The sequence below is a fragment of the Halichoerus grypus genome, chromosome 13, assembly GCF_964656455.1.
Source record: "Halichoerus grypus chromosome 13, mHalGry1.hap1.1, whole genome shotgun sequence".
In the NCBI taxonomy this organism is placed as follows: Eukaryota; Metazoa; Chordata; class Mammalia; order Carnivora; family Phocidae; genus Halichoerus; species Halichoerus grypus.
Genome location: NC_135724.1, coordinates 2872553 through 2890861, shown reverse-complemented (window position 1 = coordinate 2890861; position 18309 = coordinate 2872553). Strand labels below are relative to the sequence as shown.

Here is an 18309-nt window from a genome sequence, read left to right as displayed (position 1 = left end):
CCCTTCTTGGCGAGCCTGACTGGCTTATGCAGTAGAACGCGCGACTCTTGGTCTTGGGGTTGTGAGTTGAAGCCCCACAGTGGGCACAGAGCTTACTAAAAAAAATAAAATGAAATGAAATGCCCCTTCTTGACCAAAATTCCACCCCAGGGAACTGATCCTAAAGAAATATTCCCCCAAGTACACAAAACTGTATTATCAGAGAGGTTTCCTGCATCCTAGGAAAGAATGGGAGCAATGCAAATGTCCAGCAACAGGGGAGAGGACATAGGAGGGGCAGCTTGCTCCGGCAGACGTCCAGCTGGTGGGTGCTGGCTGTCCCTTCTGGCTCCACACAGCACAGCCCACTCGGATGGGTCAGAGCTGGGCCACACTGGGCACCGGGCATTTGGAAATCAGTATGGTGTGTGCAAAGAACTGCACTCTACACATCCCTTGAAAAGAATAAGTTGTGATGCTATACAAAAAAAAAATGAGTGAAGGGGTGCCTGGGTGGCTCAGTCGGTTAAATGCTGGACTCCTGATTTCGGCTCAGGTCATGATTTCAGGATCCTGGGACCGAGCCCCAGGTTGGGCTCTGGGCTCAGCACAGAGACTGCTTGAGGATTCTCTCTCTCTCCCTCTCCCTCTGCCCCTCCCCCCGCTCATGCATGTGCTCACAAGCTCTCTCTCTCTCAAATAAATAAACCGTTAAAAAAATGAGTTGCAGGGGCGCCTGGGTGGCTCAGTCGTTAAGCGTCTGCCTTCAGCTCAGGGTCCTGGGATCGAGCCCCGCATCAGGCTCCCTGCTCAGCGGGACGCCTGCTTCTCCCTCTCCCACTCCCCCTGCTTGCGTTCCCTCTCTTGCTGTGTCTCTCTCTGTCAAATAAATAAAATCTTCAAAAAAAAAAAAAATGAGTTGCAGAAAAACTCACATATGGCCCCATTTTAATGTTTTAAATTGAAGTCTATATATTAAAAATCTTAATACATTTATTAAGCTCATGTATTTCAAGCCCTAAGACCGTGCTGACCACAGAGAAGCCACTCAATAACAGTAACTGGCACACAATAAAATCATCTGCGCTGTGAAATGGCTAACATATTCTTGTTTCTCAAAATTCAATTTCCTCTTTAAGTTGTAAATATCCTGAAGGCAAAAATGATGAAAACTTTGTAGTCTCCAAACTATGCATTTTGTATAATTATCTTCAAAAATATAGTTTAATTTGGGCAAGCAGAACACTACCCTACATTTTTGGCTCTAACTAAATTGCTCAAATGCGTTGTGAGAAATCAAGTAATGTGTTACCTGCTGTGAATTCCACACCGCCCACCCCACGCCCCCTTCACAGCACTAAAGGGAAAGTATGCATCTTCATACCATTTTGTGGACTTCTATGTAACTTATTTATTTAAATCTCTGTATGTATCTTAAAAGCAAAGCGCTTATGTCTCTCTTCATCCCCTAATGCAAGAGAAATAGTGTAAGACATTGGGTACCAGTTGTCAATATTTAATTCTGTGTAATTAAATAATTAACGTGTAGCTTCCTATTAATTCCCTGGAATAATAATGTTTAGATCAAGGCTTTGCCAGCAAAGGGACTTCTCCAGAAGACACAAAATCAGCATCACAGGATTACGGAAAGGAACCGCACCTGCTCCCAGCCCGCTGCAGTCCCTGACAACTCAAAGTAGGATGTAGTCCCATATCCTTAGCTCCAACCTCAGACTTCTTTTTTTTTTTAAGATTTTTTATTTATTTATTTGTCAGAGAGAGAGCGAGAGCAGGAACACAAGCAGGGGGAGTGGGAGAGGGAGAAGCAGGCCTCCCACTGAGCCGGGAGCCCAATGTGGGGCTCGATCCCAGGAACCTGGGATCATGACCTGAGCCAAAGGCAGACGCTTAACGACTGAGCCACCCAGGCGCCCTCCAACCTCAGACTTCTTAAAGTGAATTAAACAAAGTGACTTCCAAATAAATATAAAAGAAACTCTGCCCTCAGTGATTCCATGTAAGCCTATAGTTCTGTATCTATTCACCAACCTCCAAAACCAGCCATGGTTCATCTAAGAAAGGGTGTTTTAATCAGAAGGCTTTATCGCGATACTGAAATCCCATCCAACCCAGCAGATCCTCAGGCAAGCGAACACACATAAATTTCACATGACTGGGTAGAAACTGCCTAAGCTCTTGAGCCCCCAGATGCATGGCCAAGAGGGGTTGACCAGCTATGGAGGCTTTAATCGTTTTCAAGATAAGGGTCCACTTATAAAATCTAACTCACCGAGATGCATGTGCATTCGCAAAACCTTTAAAAGAATTTTAGGTCCGCACACTAGCAAATGGTGATCCTAACAGTGAAGACTTACATTTCTCCTGTGGGCGGAAATACCCCTTTGCCTAAATTTGCACACACCCAAAGCACTCTTCTGCTGGGCCTCTGAAACAGAAACAGATAAGTAGCACTTTTTATCACAGTGGAACAATGTAGACTTGGACTTTGTTATTCCACCTGACTGCTGGTCGGTCTTATTTTTTTTTAAAGTATTAAGTTTTCTTAACTTTGATACTGCTATTCACACACAAGATAGTAAATAGAATCCTAGTGTGCCTCAACAACATTTAACTATCAAAAGAAGCATTTCTGTGATTGATAGGACAAGAAATGGAACTTGACCCTCAGTCAAAATAATAAACGCGCTGACCTGAATGTCTGGATTTGCAGGCAAGGAACAATAGGTAAGCCACGAAGAACAGGACCGGCCCCAGAATGACGAAGCAATTTAACTGTGCCTCACCTTGAAAATGTGACAAAATGGAATAAGCAAATCGAACAGCCATCTTAGGACACCTGGGGATAAACACCAGCTTAGCTCTGCCTCCTCACAAGGCAGGGTTTTGTGCCTACGTGTGGCACATGATAAGTATGCCAACATCCTCCTGCAACTTCGCACTTGTCAACCCCTTACCCTTCCCCTCCCCCCCCCAAAAAAGACACCGGCCAGCCCTCACAGAATGGCTTGTTGTGCAGTCCCTCAGGGCTGGGACGTCGCAGTCCTCTCGGTACTCGCCTGAACTCCCACCAGGAGCACAGGACACAGGAATCATACTCCAAACGGACTGTCGGAAGGAAGGACCGAAAACGCAGGACGCAGCGTCTCACCTCCATGCCCTTAAAGAGAAGCATCCTCTTACAGGAGATCCGTTTGCTTTGAGTGAATGACTTCTTTCTTCCGAGAAACAGCTCTTCTGAACCATTCTTGCTACCCATTTCAGAGGGAAATATTCATTTTTATTATCATTAACATTATTATATTTAAATGACCTATTTAAAAAGGACTAATTGAATATATTTGTTCCAGATCCCTTCCTAAGAAAAAAAGCGTTGCCTCTCCGCGAGGCGCTTTATTTTACTTTGGTAAGCTCTGGTGCAGAGCCCCAAGTGCAGGGACTCCTACCCCATCAGGGGCTCGGGGGAGCAAGGGGACCGACCAGGACGGTGGGGGTGCGCTGCAGAACCATCGTCTTAGTGAAACAGTCTGCCCTCCGCAGGAACGCATTCGGTGGATACGCTCTCACTACACCAATGAATGACAACATGACGAATCAGCTGGGCTCTCACTCCAGATGCACCGTAAGCCCAAGCAGCGAATCCATGCCACATTTTATAAATTTGCTTTTTAAACTGTGGGGTTAACAAGACTAAAATGTGGCAAATTATGATAAAACAGGTTTAAATCTTACGGGGCAATATAAATAACATCTACCTAATTGAATAAAATAATTATCTCTTTTCTAAAAAAAAGAAAAACAACAACAGATGATGTTTTTTGATGTACAGAAAGTGGGAAGAACCAAGTCGCTCACACAGTTGATATGCTGGATGTAAAATTATCGCTAGAGGAGACAGAAAATGAACTCAAACCATGACAATCTTCCGTCTGCCTTCTGAAAGTCTCAGGGTAAGCAGGCTTATCTCTTATTTAGTCCACTCTGTAACTGGTGAGTCTTGACGGGAGCTGGGTCACGCACCGCACACCCCCTCTGCTGGGCCTTGGGAAAGGCCAGCATCTCGTCCCGCTTCACAGATGAAGAAGTGAAGGCACACCGAGGCTCTGTCGCTGGCCACTAGTCACTGCCGGATCCTGGATTCGAGGCTCCATCGCCTCACACCAAAACTCCCTTTGACACAACAGTGAGACGCCGTATCCCCGACGGGGGTCTAATCAGACCGTGCAGGAACACGGGAGAACACCCACACACAGCACGCTGTCCCCCCAAGAGCACACTCGGTGAAATACCGGGGACCGACAGAGGGACACGCTGCGGGGCCAGGCCCCAGCCTCCTGGCCATCCTTGCTGCCCCCCGCGGGACGTACCCCTCAGCCCCCAGCGCCCCACCACCACTATCTGGTTCCTGGCACAGGTCTTGAGAGTGATGACAAACGACCTTTCTTCCTTTCGTTAAACTGCTAGGATTTGACAGACATTCCCAGAGCATCTTCCCTTAGTGTCCTTGCGGAAAAACAGCTGAGCTTTCAGAGTGAAGATTTCTGACTCACCTCAGCAACTGGCCGTGGTTGAGGGCGGAGCGGGTCGCCCCCCACAGCTGCACCATCCTACGTGGTAGCCAAATGGGGCTAGTCCAAACGCGGATGAGCTGGGTTAAACACACGCCCGATTTCCAAGACTCGGGGTAAAAGCAGAACAAAAAATATCTCAGTAATAATTTTTATGTCCTTTACAGGTTCAAGTAACAATTTGTACAGATTGGGTTATATAAGACAAATTAACGTGATTTTATCCATTTCTTTAACCTTTCTCGTGTGGTTACTGGAAACTCTGGAACGACAGATGCATCATAATTCCATCGGGCCGCGCCGTCCGGGCTCTGTCAGCGCGCACAGCGGCCCCGGGCCAAATCCTGCCCACCACCTGTTTTTGTATGGCTTGTGGGCTAAGAATGTTTTTTACATTCTTAAGTGGTTGGAAAAAAACCAAAAGAAGAATAACAATTTGTGACACATAAAATCATAGGAATGTCAAGTTTCAGTGTCCATAAATAAAGCTTCTTTATGTGCTGACTTGCCGTCCAGGGCGGTCTCTGCACTACAAGACAGAGCAGCTACAACAGAAAAGAGCTGGCCCACAGGGCCCGAAATATCTAATATCTGGCCCTTCACAGAAAACGTCTGCCGACCCCTGCCCTGCGGTCTTGTAAATACAGGCCTCTAGTTTCCAAGGCTCGGAAGGGTTGGGCTCAAGCCCCCGCGGGCTCCAACGGCACGTCCCCTTCCGAAGCTGACCTGGGGAACAGGCAAGGGGAGCCCCACCAGCTGGCTGGAACCGCTGGGGGCTGGTGCAGGAGCTTCCCTGCTTCGAATGCTCAGACCACCCTCTGAATTTCTCCTTCCTGATGGATGACTCAAAATCTTTGTCCTCAGAGCAGATATGATGACATACTGAGTCTGCCATGTTCTAAGTCCCCAAAGGCTCGGGCAGCCGGGTCCCACTCATGGGACCTACACACTGGCTCCCAGCTTCTCTGCAGTGGTTCCTGGGTAACCCCAGCCATCTAGAAGGCGAAGGAGCTTGGAGGGTGGGGGACTGGTCCTCCATAGAGTGATCTATCTCTACAGAGATACAATTCCAGATGGCTCAGACCAACCACACGCTTTTTAAACAAGCATGAGGAAGGTTATAAACTCAAGGTGACTGCCCAAAAGAGGTCTACTGAGATAGCCCAGCTATGGGGCTTTGACCAAGTCACCTGCGTGGGTCTCAGCATGCTCCTGGGGGAACAGGGGCTAAAAGGACTCCCTAGCTCCTGTTATGAATACCATAAGGAATGTGGGCCACTCCCTTGCTCACCATGGGCCTGTGATCAATGTTTGTGGAAAGGAAATGAGGCTTAACAGAGCACTTATGAGCTATTTATTTGGGGGGCTGCTTATTCAGGCATTCACCAAATTTGATTCAAGTCTATAATAAGACATTAGAAATAAAAATTAAACTTCTAATATAACGGGAAACTGTAATACTCAGTAACTTGGATCATATTTTCATGGTGATTCAAAAAACAGCTCCCAGTGCCTTGGACTTTGTCATTGTGCCACCGGTTCTCTGTAACAGCCACTACGAGAACAACCTTCCAAAAGGCACTACGCACTGACCACAAGAATATCACTGAAGACACTGTCCACATTAAAAAAAAAAAAACATACCCTGTATAAAAACAGCCAATATCAGAATCAACGTAAAAAAGTTTCCTTTAGTGTTTGGGCTAAAAGAGGCTTTCCTTCCACAGGAGAATTGATGAGTTTTGCCCTTGTCATCAATTCAACATATAAATGGCATGTTTCACTCCTTGTTTTTGTCACCAGAAAGCTCAGATTCTAAATTCTGGTTCCAGTATACCTACTGGAAAGACCGTTGTGATCTGGATATACAATCCTATTTTCCCCTCATTGAGGTCTATTATTTCATTTCCTTGTTCTTGATTTTTATTAATGTTTCACTATATATTTAACATGTGACCCAGGTACTCCTCGTCTTGTTTATGGAATGAGATGCGTATAAACCAGCAAACTCTTACTGCCAACATATAAATAACAAGATTTCAATTACCAGATACTCAAACAAGCCTGCAAAAATTCTCACACAAGGGATGACGTCCATAAAGTAAAACACTGATCAAACAGATCTATGCAATTCTGAGTTTATGTTGGACATAATATATTATAAAAAATTCTAGAAAGGCAGCAAACTACCTAGGGTATAGTTTTTGGTAAATAATGAAAAAGTATTCAGTACTATCTTCTTCAGAAAAGGAAAAACAGATTCTAAATTGGGGTCTCAACTTCCTGATTTTTCCTCTGAAGTGAAAACCTAGAACATCAGCCCTGTTTGCTCACCTGGAGAAAGCAAAAGCGGGTAGGCTTTCTAAGCAGCTCCTGCATAATGAAGTAAAATTCGCGGCGTCCTGGCCCAGCTCCCGAGTTAACCAAGGCTGGCGGAGGGGAGGGAGACCTCTCCACAAACTGGTAATAGTCTGCCGGAGCCCATTTAGCAACCAGGAGCAGACCAGACACCAGCCAGCCAGGACCACAGGCCGCCATGTGTGGCCTCACGCCTCATCTGCCATCGGAGAGAGGACAGGGAAATGAATGTCTCCCTGCATTTGGCTCACTCCTGTGCCCACCTTCCTTTCTCTCAGTTGCCATGTTGCCCACAGGCACCAAGGATGTGCGGAAGGCGAGGTGCTCCACTGCCTACCCCACCCCAGCTAGCAGTGCCCCCCGGGCGTCTGCGGTCCCCGGCCCTGTCTCTCAGAGCACCCACCATGCAGATGCCCACTCCAGCACTCCTGCGCTCCACCGTCTGCTGCAGTTTAGGACAGAATGCCCAGGAGAAACCGGTGGTCTCTCAGCAACTATCATGTGTCTTCTCTGATCCCTTTCCCTGAAATTTCTGGTGGCTTCTTTTTTTTTCTTTTAGGGTTTTCTACCCCATGCTTGTCATTTACTTTCTATAGTTACTGTCTCACAAAAAGGGATGTTATTATTGGTGCTACCACTGGATTTCCCAAGAAAATCTATACCCTGGCCCCTCGCTGAGCTGGAAACTGTGCAAACAGCCACTGGGTCTTTGGTGACCTGGCCTTCCCTCCTTGTCTGAGCTCGGCAGTGCTGCAGGAACCTTGGAATGGGATGACCCGTCCAGTTCTCACACTAACACGCTATCCCCACTGAGAGACGCAAACATTTAGCCCATATTTTTTCTTCTCTTTGGGGCTAGAGCTGAGCCTCAGAAGGTAAAATTGAAGTGGGGAAGTATACTATCCACAGTCCTAAATACCCCATCACTTGCCGGGTCTACACTCTGCAGCACTAAATGAGCTCGCAATAAGGTCACCTCGAAAGTGGGCTTGCGTCTACCTCCCCTTGCTGTGTACCTCCAGCGCGTACTGGGAACTGGGAATCCCGGAACCTGTTTGAGCTCTGCTCTATGGCCGTGGCCAGGGCTGAACCACTAAATCCATCCGCGTTTCAGTTCCCATAAAATGTCAGGATCCACCCCAAACCACCTCCAAGTTTCCTACCAATTATAACACATATATAACCCTCAATATGAAACTTCTAAAACAAGCCCAAACAGAAATAACATAAATTTACAAAGAAAGGTAAACAGTCATGAAAGTAAACGTTTTCCTTCACAGTCATTCTATAGAATTGATTTAACGCTCACGCTCCTAACCGAGATGGAAACCATACCCTGGAGTGAGGAGCCACGTGAACTCTCCTCCAGCCGAGGAGGTGCAGCTTCATCAACCACCACCCCGTAAGCTTCTAAAAGGTGCCTTTGTGGCCCAGAAGACCTACCACCCTTTCCAAAATGGCCTATTATGTCCATAGACAGTCGGAAGACCTCACGATATGACTGCTTGAAATGCACGCAGACGACTGCCCTTCTACCGTTTGCAGCCAAACTCAAACACGGACTGCACATCATCTCCAACCAAATCCCAAATCCGAACTGCAGTAACCTCCTTTTTTAACCAATTCCTACAGACACTTAAAACTGCATAGCTGTTAGAAAAATTAACCTTCCTTCCCAAAGTTCAGAGTGTCAGCAGCCCGTGATCTGTCATCAATCTAGAACAACGGAGAAGCCAATCTTCCTGTAAAACCATTAACAGATTCTGCTTTTCTGTCACCAGGGTAATTTACGGAGGCCAATTTTAATCCTACCGCTAAACCACTAATCCCACGACTCCACAGAATTGTCCCCAAGTTTACGTTGCTATGGCAAGGACTTTTATGTGAGGAATTCACTTATTTACTACCAGTCATGTTTTTTAAGTTGGCTTTAGGACGAAGATCATCTTCCTCGCCTCTTACTTTAAAAAGTAAAAAGCCATTTTTGGAATCAGGACGGCCCTTGAACACCTGGGCTGCGCTGTACTCATCAGAATAACACTAATGTAAATTACGCGTGGTATTACTCAAAGGGACAAATTATCGTCATTATGCTAATGGTCACGCTAAAGACATGAAAAGCTTTGGTATGATGAATCTAAATCTGGTGGGAATATGATTATCAATGTGAATGATGATATTTTCTCAAACTGGTATAAAAATGTCCTCCCCGTGTCACTGATAATGTCAATATAAATTATGCATCACCAAAAGCGGTGTTCGCGCACGCAGCTGCAATGCTATGAGGTGACACCCAGGCCCGCCTTCCTGCCCACAGATGCCCAGCTCTGACGCCGCACGCGCGGACACACTCACACACACACACACACAGAGTATAAACGTGTTTATTTCTTCCCTTAAAACAGGGAAAAACAGTACGATGAAAGCTAAGGAGACAGATTCAACGAGAGGGGTACCGAGAGACGCGTTAGCTCCGGACGCTAACAATGGAAGCACAATCTTCATGCTGTTCCCTGTTCATAAATTCCCGGGATGTCGCCTAAGAAGCCACTCTGGTGAATTAAACCCAAGACTATCCAAAAATTCAAAAGCAGTATGTGTAAACAAATCACTAAGTGAAAGCATCTCTGTTCTGCCTCTAGATCATTCCAAAACAGCACCACAGAAGTTTAAACTATGAAACGGGATTGTCCATCTGTTGATTGATCCGACCATCCATTTAAAAAAAAAAAATAGCCAAGTCTTTGGGGGGGGGGGAAACACATTTTTTAGGTCTAGCTTAAAATCACTGAAATAATCAGGAACTAAACAGGGAGTATCAGCCTATTTGCAACCCACAGAAGTTTTAACTACTCCCACTGGGCTCTGTATTTCCCTGAATTGACACAATCAGTCAACATTTAATATCAAACTATTTCCCACAAAAATTATTTCAGGAAAGAAAGAAGCGATACTTGCTCACTACCCTTTCACGTCAATCGAACAGGAAGCTGCTAAAGCCAGGAGCAGCCTCTCCACACCACTTTGGATGCATTCTTCACTGCACTAAATTTCAAAGAACATTCTCGAACGCTGAAATCAATCAATGCCTAACACCATGCCAAGTCAGCTTGAGCAATATAGGTTAAATAGTGCCATATGGCAAAGACAGACACATGTTGCCCTTTTCTGAAACAAAGGGGAAAATTCCTAAACAAATACCCTTTACTTTAACATGGGAAGAGCTGAAGACAGGGGTTTCCAAGTGTTGCTAAATAATGCTGAAAATTCTATTTTAATCCTTAAGGACTATTTGGGAAAAACTGCAGAGTTTTAACAGAGAACCTCATTTAAGAGTCTCTCTTTAACGATGTCCTGAAAGCTAACACCACATGTTAGCCTAAGCTCACCATCCCCTAAATGAGCAAGAAAATAACAGGACAGCTGTATCCAAAGGCTGAGCTGACATCAGCAACTCCCCGGGGTGTCAGATCCACAAGAGACCAGTCTACCTGCTTCTGAAGGAATAACACGCCAGATTAATTTTGTCTTGAAATAAAATATATTAAAAATCTCACCCTGTGTTCAGCACGCCACTGAGGAACTGTCTGAACTTCACAATCACATATAATACCTATCCCTGAAATTTCGATTAAACAACTTGATTAAATTCTTGACCAAATACACACACACACACACACACAAACACCCAGAAAGAAAAAAAATCTACCAGAATGAACTCATATTTGAAATAAACAGTAAAATGTATCTAAACCCAATATAGTTTCTAAATGATTTATTTTTTCTATTCCCGGGTGGTGTTTTATTCATTACTTTACATCTGTTTACATGTTTACGTTCTCAAAGTAGTTGCATTTCTAATTACTCCTGCTTTGTGATTTTCAGTACCAGAGGATTCGAAGAATAAATAAAGACCAGATCTTTTTGGAGAACTACTTTTAAGGAACGTTGAGAGCCACAAAATTACACTTCTTTACAATTCGAACGTATGCCGCTGGAAAACATCTCATTCTGGACATAAATATGACAACCAGCTCCAGCTTTGGAAAGAAAAGCTTCAGCTGTTCAAATCACGTGTAGCCAGATGCAAGGGATAAGGAATACACAAAACGGACAGTTGCAACTGCTAATTTTTACCAGTCTGTCTAAAATATACTTGATATACCTTAGTGGGGGGTACAAATTTCAAATACAAGCAATGCATTTATAGGGCCCGTACATGCATCCTCCCACAGCTATTAAAGTCATACCCCTAAAATAGTCCTCTGCCGAAGAAAATTAATTTTAAAACAAACATGCATTTTAAAGAACTGGATGAGACATTTTAAATTCATAGTGAAAGTTGTTCTTTATTCTTCCCGTAAGGTTAATTTTATTAGCAAATTCTTCATAAATAAACATCTGATGTGATTCCTTTCTTAAAATGGGTTTGTGACATCACCAATACTCCTGAGAACTCTAAGATAATCCCAGCTAGAGTCCTATGATAAAGAGGATGTCCCGTATCCCCACCCACCCCTAACTCACTCACTCTACTCTGGTGAGAAAGGTGGGGGGGGGGGTCTCAACCCACTCCGGGCAGAGGTCACCCCTCCAACAAAGAGAAATGTCCCACCTCTCCCACCCCAAACTCCCTTATTTCTGGGACCAGTGAGAACTGAGGCCAAGGCCTGAATCCAAAAAATGCTGTTACTCACGTGGCCCTGAGACGCATTCAGACCCGTAACAGGCTGCCGCCAACACTCTGTTGGCCGTTGGCCATCGGGTGGAAAGGCTAGCGGTGAGAGCCCCAGAGGAAGGACAGGACAGGAAGGAGAAGAGGGTCTCAGTCACACCGCTTGGCCCATGCCACCAGTTAGCACCAAGCCAAGCACAGAGCAGGAGGTGAAGACTTGCTGGTACCCAAACTCCTGGGCCAGCTGAATGGCAGCCCACCGACACCTGTCTGCAGCCGACATTTACACCTGCCTTCTAGACGCTCCGGCCTGCTATCTACCCCCACAACATACGGGTAGATGCAGTCTGATCAGACCTCGGAACCACCCACGTCCGGACTCTGCACCTCACCTGAAAACTGCAAAGCCATAAGGCATGGCATTTCCTATCCACGGAGTCATGGTCTGGGAGCCAAAGTGACACAATCACTCTGCACGTTTGGACATCACTAATTCTGGAAGCAAGGGTCCAAGGTGCCAAGCGGTAAGCAATCCAGGAAGGTCTACGTACTGACTGCTAGTTCAGCGGTCAGTGCAAGCACAAAGCAGGAGTCCACCGAGGGTCAGGGCCGCTCAGGCGCACTCAGCTGGGCCAGGGTGTCGCACGGCCCCTAGCTCTCTCTGGACTTCGGTCAGGAAGAGGAGAGCTAATTAAACTTTTCCCACAGCCTCTGGACCTTTTGAGGGGGAGGGGTGAGGGCAGCAAAGAGATGCACTTCTGAAAGAACTACTTGATCGTGTCAGAAGAGCTCTATGCAAGCACTGAAATGTATAAACACAGCCCATAAGATGTCTGCCTTTGAGGAAGGAATGTTACTTCTATATTCAAATATTTAAAATGCAGATATGTAATCAAATGAATGTAACTTTCTTTTGCTTTCTTCCATTATGTCTCTTACTCCTGCTTCAGTCCATGCCCTTGAGAAAGTCTGGATGTCTCCAGCTAAATTTGGCCTTCAAACACCGACGAAAAAGTTCTGTTTCCTGCACCTTTAATACAGATGCTTTATTCAGTTAGAAACCTAGTTACAAGCAAAATACCACTTTTAATTATATAATTAACACTTGCCCTGTTCTCCGAGGTTGAAAATGGAATAAAACCCAAAATAGCGTCCTGTCTTGAACAGTGAAAACAAGCACATTATAAAAGAAAAGCGCAAGCATTTGGACAAGCTCCTTCGTGCTGGATGTAACCAGCCTGTACTCCGGGTCTCCCATTCTAGGACATTAAGGTATAATGCCCCTGAAACTCTACACACAATCCCCAGCCAGACATAGAGCCACTCCCACAAAATGCCTGTTTAAAAGATTCCTTCTGGTAAATTACAAATAAGACCACTAGGTATCCTGGAAAATGAATACATAAAAATCCACAATGACCCATTAAACTGAGTGCTGGTTTTTCAAGAACAGTCCATGACTAAACGCTACTCCACGTCCTCGGTCACATTACCACTTTTCCCTATTTGGTAAGACTGAAAACCATCTGGGAGAGCATACCTCATTCTCAAGTATCCTCTAAAGAAGTCTCTTTTCTTTTCCACATAATTGTTGCGACACAACATCCACATCAAATGGGTCACCTATAAAACTCAAATATCTTCATGTAGGAGCAATTAAGATAAATGAAGGTAAAGTTCAATTTATGGACATGGAAACAACATGCTTTTCCCATTGGCCAGCTTTCAAAAACATCTCTCATTCTCTTTCCTCCTGGAAGGTCTCTGGGACAACATCCTCCAAAGTTAAGACACATAGGACTTCAAAGTTCCAGGAAAATCTGAATCTCTCAATTGTCCAGTCAACTCTAAAGGCTGTTTACCAGTAACAATGGGATTAACACCAAAGATGTAAACTCTACTCGCCAGCAACGAGTATCAGTCACACAAGGCAAAGTTCTTGATCTGGTATCTCTCAGTTACTAGGCCACTTGGGAAAGAGGACTCTGGCAAAAGCTTTCAGAAATAAAAATAAGCAAAACTTCTCTCTCCCCGCTGAACTCCACACCTACCACAAATGCTGCTTTGATGCTTTGTTTCATCTTAGACATTCCCACTCTCTCTCCGGCTGGTTTTATTACACATCCCTTGGGACTGTTATTTTTTTAGAATGTTAATGTGGCCCCTATGTTTCAGTATATTCAAATGAGCTAATTTAAGAAAACAAAGTCCTCCTACTGAACTAAGAAAAATACTAGACCCACAGGCTTGGGGCTCAGCACCTCAACATTCTAAGTCCTTGAGGCTTGCGACTGCTTCTGGCTGGGCCCCTCCAAGATGGCATGGGAGCCTAGTGAAACTAAAGATGTCCTCCTCGGGTGACCAGCCCTCAGAGCCAGGCTCCAGGCCAGCTCGCGCAACTTGCTCCCCAATTCCTGCAAGAGGGGGAAGCTCCCAATCCTGCCCAGCAGAGGCATGTGGCATATTTAATTCTAGCGGGTCTGTGTAAACATAAATAGCACAGCTATTTTGACGCCACAATCAAAGAATGTAAGAGAAAATGAAGGAGGAAACAAACAAATGATAAAATGATGAAGTGAGCTTTTTTACGCGGCAGTAGAAAGTATCCTATCAAATAGCAGGCATGCCTAGTTCCTTAAAGGAGCACTTACATTCCTAAACCAAAATACTCCAATCATATTAATAGGGCGGCTTAAAAAATAATCTGGAGAGGACCCTGCTGGGGGACTATCCAGCCTTGCTTCCACTCGGGTCAGTACTTCAATGGCATTTTATTACACGGCCACAGGACGGAGACCCACCAGTTTTTAAATCATCTTTATCAGGACTGCAGACTTAACGGCAGGTTCATGAGGGAAATGCCTTCCGTGGCATGTTTAACTAAGACCACCGTCTAAAGTTCCTTTTGTGACTTGCCGTTGGGTCCCGCAGCCCCTGCCCTTTGTTACGCAGTGGACCCCGCTAGCAGGCCCGGCCCCACGCCCTCGGGCACATCTGGGCTTCCAGGAACAGCCCCCCGCATCCACGCGGGCCGCTCGCCGCCGGGACGGGAAGAGGCCACGCAGGCAGGACGCCACACCCACGCGCGCAGCCCCTCGCGGGGACGGCCTGCGGCCGCCCCAGCGCCGCCCACCCGCAGCCGCGCGGTGCCCCGGCCGGACCGAATCAGGTGTGAATACTTATGTAATCGTGCTCGGGGGCCACGCCTTTCCCACCGCCCCACCTCCGCCAGAACAAAGTGAAGTTTAAAATAGAAACCAATTACCTGGCCTCAGCCGCGCCTCGGCCCCCGGAGCGCGGCCCGCGCCGCCACGCAGACCCCCGCCCCCCGGCCCCGCGGAGACACCCTCCCCACCCATCCCGGCCGGGGCCAGGCCCCCCACCCCCCGCCCCCGCCCCGCGCAGACCCCCGCCCCGGCCAGGCCCCCCCCACGCCCCCGCCCCGCGGAGATCCACACACACACACCCCGGCTAGACCCCCATGACCCGCCCCCACCCCGCCAAGACCCCGGCCGTCCGGCCCAGCGGAGACCCCCGCCGCGGGCCAGGCCCCCCACTCCCCGCCCCCGCCCCATGCAGACCTCCGCCCCGGCCAGGCCCCCCACTCCCCGACCCCTCCCTCCCAGCCTGCTCCCTCCCCAGCTAGTCCCCCTCCGGCCCGCACGGACCCCCGCCTTTGTTACGGTGCGAAGTTGGGCCGTGGGTCCCCGTCTCTTTCACTTCTTGGGTTACAGTGCAGGCGAGTGACGTCCGCTCCACATGACGGGGGCGGGGGGCGGGCGCCGGGGGGCGGGGGCGCGGGTCGGGCCCTCCCCCACCCCTCTGCCCTACCCGCCCCGCCCACAGCCCGCCCCCTGGCAGCCCAGCAACAAGCGGCCACCGCCCCCGCCCCGGGGCGGGCAGGTAAATCCCCCCGCCCCCGCCCCGCCTCCGCCCCGCCTCCCCCAGCGGCGCCCCGGGCCCTGCGCCGCTCGCTAGGAGATACATAAATAGGAATGATTTAATCCCGCGACACCTCCCCCCTGCTGCCCATTCCTCACGCCGCGAGTTCACTGAGGTGGGGGCGGGGGGGGCGCAGAATCGGATCGAACTCCGGTTTGGGAGCCGAAAATGGCCGGAGCAGGAGGATCGGGGTCGGACACTACCTTGTAACTGAGTTAGGTTCTTGCAGGGGGGTACGACGAAGGTCGCCTGGGGTCGCCCATGGACCCTCGGGGTAACCTTGGTGCGGCCCGGCAGATGGGCACACCGTGCGTGGACGGGGGCGGGGCGCGGGGTCCCTCCGAGGGGTCTCCCTAAAGGGGTCTCCGGGGAAGGAGGAGTCACACGTGGGTCCTTAACCCGTCCAATGCAGCAGCAGCATCCGTCCCAGAATGAAGCAGCACAGCATCTAGAGCACCGCGACAGAGATGCTACGTGACTGCGTCTGGTCCATACACGTCCACACACCACCACTGATATTCCCGGGGAAGCTGGTGCCAGATTAAGCCGGTACGAAGCGTGGGGCGGCCCGTGACGCACTCTGCCCGTGAATGTACCCATTGTGCGGTGGAGACCCGGCAGGCGCTCCGCACTCTTAAGTCGGGTGGGCAGAACTTTCACTGACCATGAGCGGGTCACATTCTAGAATTTGCCATGGACTAAGTATGAACTTTCAGTGACACAATAAAATATGAAGTTGTAAGGTTCATGCTGTCCTTCACTTTTCTACGGATTCACACCAATTTCAACAATCCCCGTTCTTTGTACGCTTTGCGCCTGGCGAGTGGGCTCCGTCCCCCGGACCCCAAGCGCGCGAGGGCGTGCCCGCCTCGTGGGAACGAGACGGAAGGAACCGCACATTTCGATTCCCCGGTTGCTGAGAAGCATAACCGTATCTCTCCTCTCTCCTTCCCCTTCTGCAGGTTTCGACTTGAATCGGAAAGCACCTCTTAACGCCCATTCTTTGCAGGAGAACTCGGAGGAGGCAGGGTCTCCGTTTGGACTGCTGCGTACCCATCTAGCGGCCCAGACTCAGATAAAAGCGTGTCCACGTCTACAGCACAGAGCTGTGCGCATCAGGAGCCTGCGGATGCGCGGGGCTAGTAGCACTTAACAGTGTGCATACACATGGGCGCATGCACGCGCGCGCGCGCACACACTCACACTCCAAATTACCTCCGGGATGGAGAAAGCCGCTGCGGATTGGCCGACAGAGCCGTCACTCACACCCAGGGGGCAGGGAGACTTTGCAAGGCTGTTTCCTTTTTTTTTTTTTTTTTTTTTCCTTCCCTCCCTACCGTTTCATTTAATGGTAAAACAACAGCAGAGCCCTGAAGTTAACCATCTGCGCGGAGAGTTTGCTTTCTTTAACGACGGGGGCGTCAGACAATATCCATTTAAATATATTTTGTACTTCCACAATGGATGAAAAGGGAAATTAGCAATCAGGGTGGGGGCGGAGAAGGAGCTAAGAGTGAGGAAGAGGGGGTCATCCGGAGGGGTGGACGCAGAGTGAAGAGTTGCTCTCAACGCCCAAAAAAGACTTTGACCTTTATTGATCTCGAAATTAAAAAATGTTTTTCACAGATCAGATTATAACAAATGCCAGTCCTAATTTGTGAACTCATTATTTTAATTTTATTATTTAAGCATGCGCCAGCAATCGTGTTTCCTTAAGAAAGAACTGACCTATTTTTGGCCGGAGATAAACGATCATGTTAACAGATGTTAATCTTGTAATCTGTTTTTCCTGTAAGCACTTTACATACCCGGGTTTCAGACCTTAAAAATAACATCTTTTCCAAAAAGACCTGACGTCACAATTCACTCCCTGAAAAATCACCCCCCCTTCAGTTTTTTTCCTCTGCAATGATTTCAAAGACATTAAATCTTTTTCACTTTATAAATGCTGATTTGTTCTGCCTCAACTCCCACAGGCTTCTATTTGCATTTCAAATTCCACAGGTTACACCAGTCGCCTTTTCAAAAAATGTAAACCAACAATGAAGCAGCAAATGGCTTTTTGTGCATCTGGATTAAATAAGGCACAGAATGAATATATTTAAAAAGAGGGCTGAGCAAGTTGATCTTTGCACACCCGGAGACCAAGTAATTCTTTATCAGTAAGCCAGCAGAATGAGTAAGATGCAGACACACCAACCCCAGAAGCTCCTGGTCTGATCCTGGTCTGCTGCGGGGAGCTTATTAACGCGGATAATAAATGGGGTTGACTTACAGACCCACATTTTCGGGTAAAAGGCTGGGTCTCTCTGGTCCCTAATTGCAAGGCTCCACTGGCTTCCCTGCCCACTACCACTGATTGTCACCCCACACCAACCTCCTCCATAAACCGCTGTTTTAAATTCCCAACTCCGCTGGCTTTTAACAAACTTATTCATACAAAGTTTCTTTAAAACTTGACGAGGCGGTTTATTCTAAATACTGATCGTAACTATTCAATACGTTAGTTCTCCCTGGAAATGGCAGACGAGGCGCTTTTCCAACCACCGCCCCCCCCCCACCAGCACACACGCCCCACAGCATTCTCCTTTTCTCCTATATACCCGGGTATATATCGCGATCAATACCTCCCCCACCCCCACTCCGACGCCCGCCAGGCTGCGTGCATCTGCGAGGAGTCCCTGCCACCCTGAGCCCTCTCCCTACCCCTCACGATCACTGAGAGAACCTTCGCCCCCACCCCCACCCGGCCCTAACTTCCCTTCCAGG

General features: G+C 47.9%; 1 protein-coding gene across 1 annotated transcript in view; it reads right to left on the bottom strand.

Annotated features, from left to right (window-relative positions):
• Window positions 1-15339, bottom strand: part of ZNF516 (zinc finger protein 516) — a 117559-nt gene extending 102220 nt beyond the window's left edge. Inside the window, 1 exon segment of the mRNA XM_078060165.1 lies at window positions 15267-15339. The gene's annotated coding sequence lies outside the window, so the exon portion shown is untranslated.
• Between the last annotated feature and the right edge of the window lie 2970 nt (window positions 15340-18309).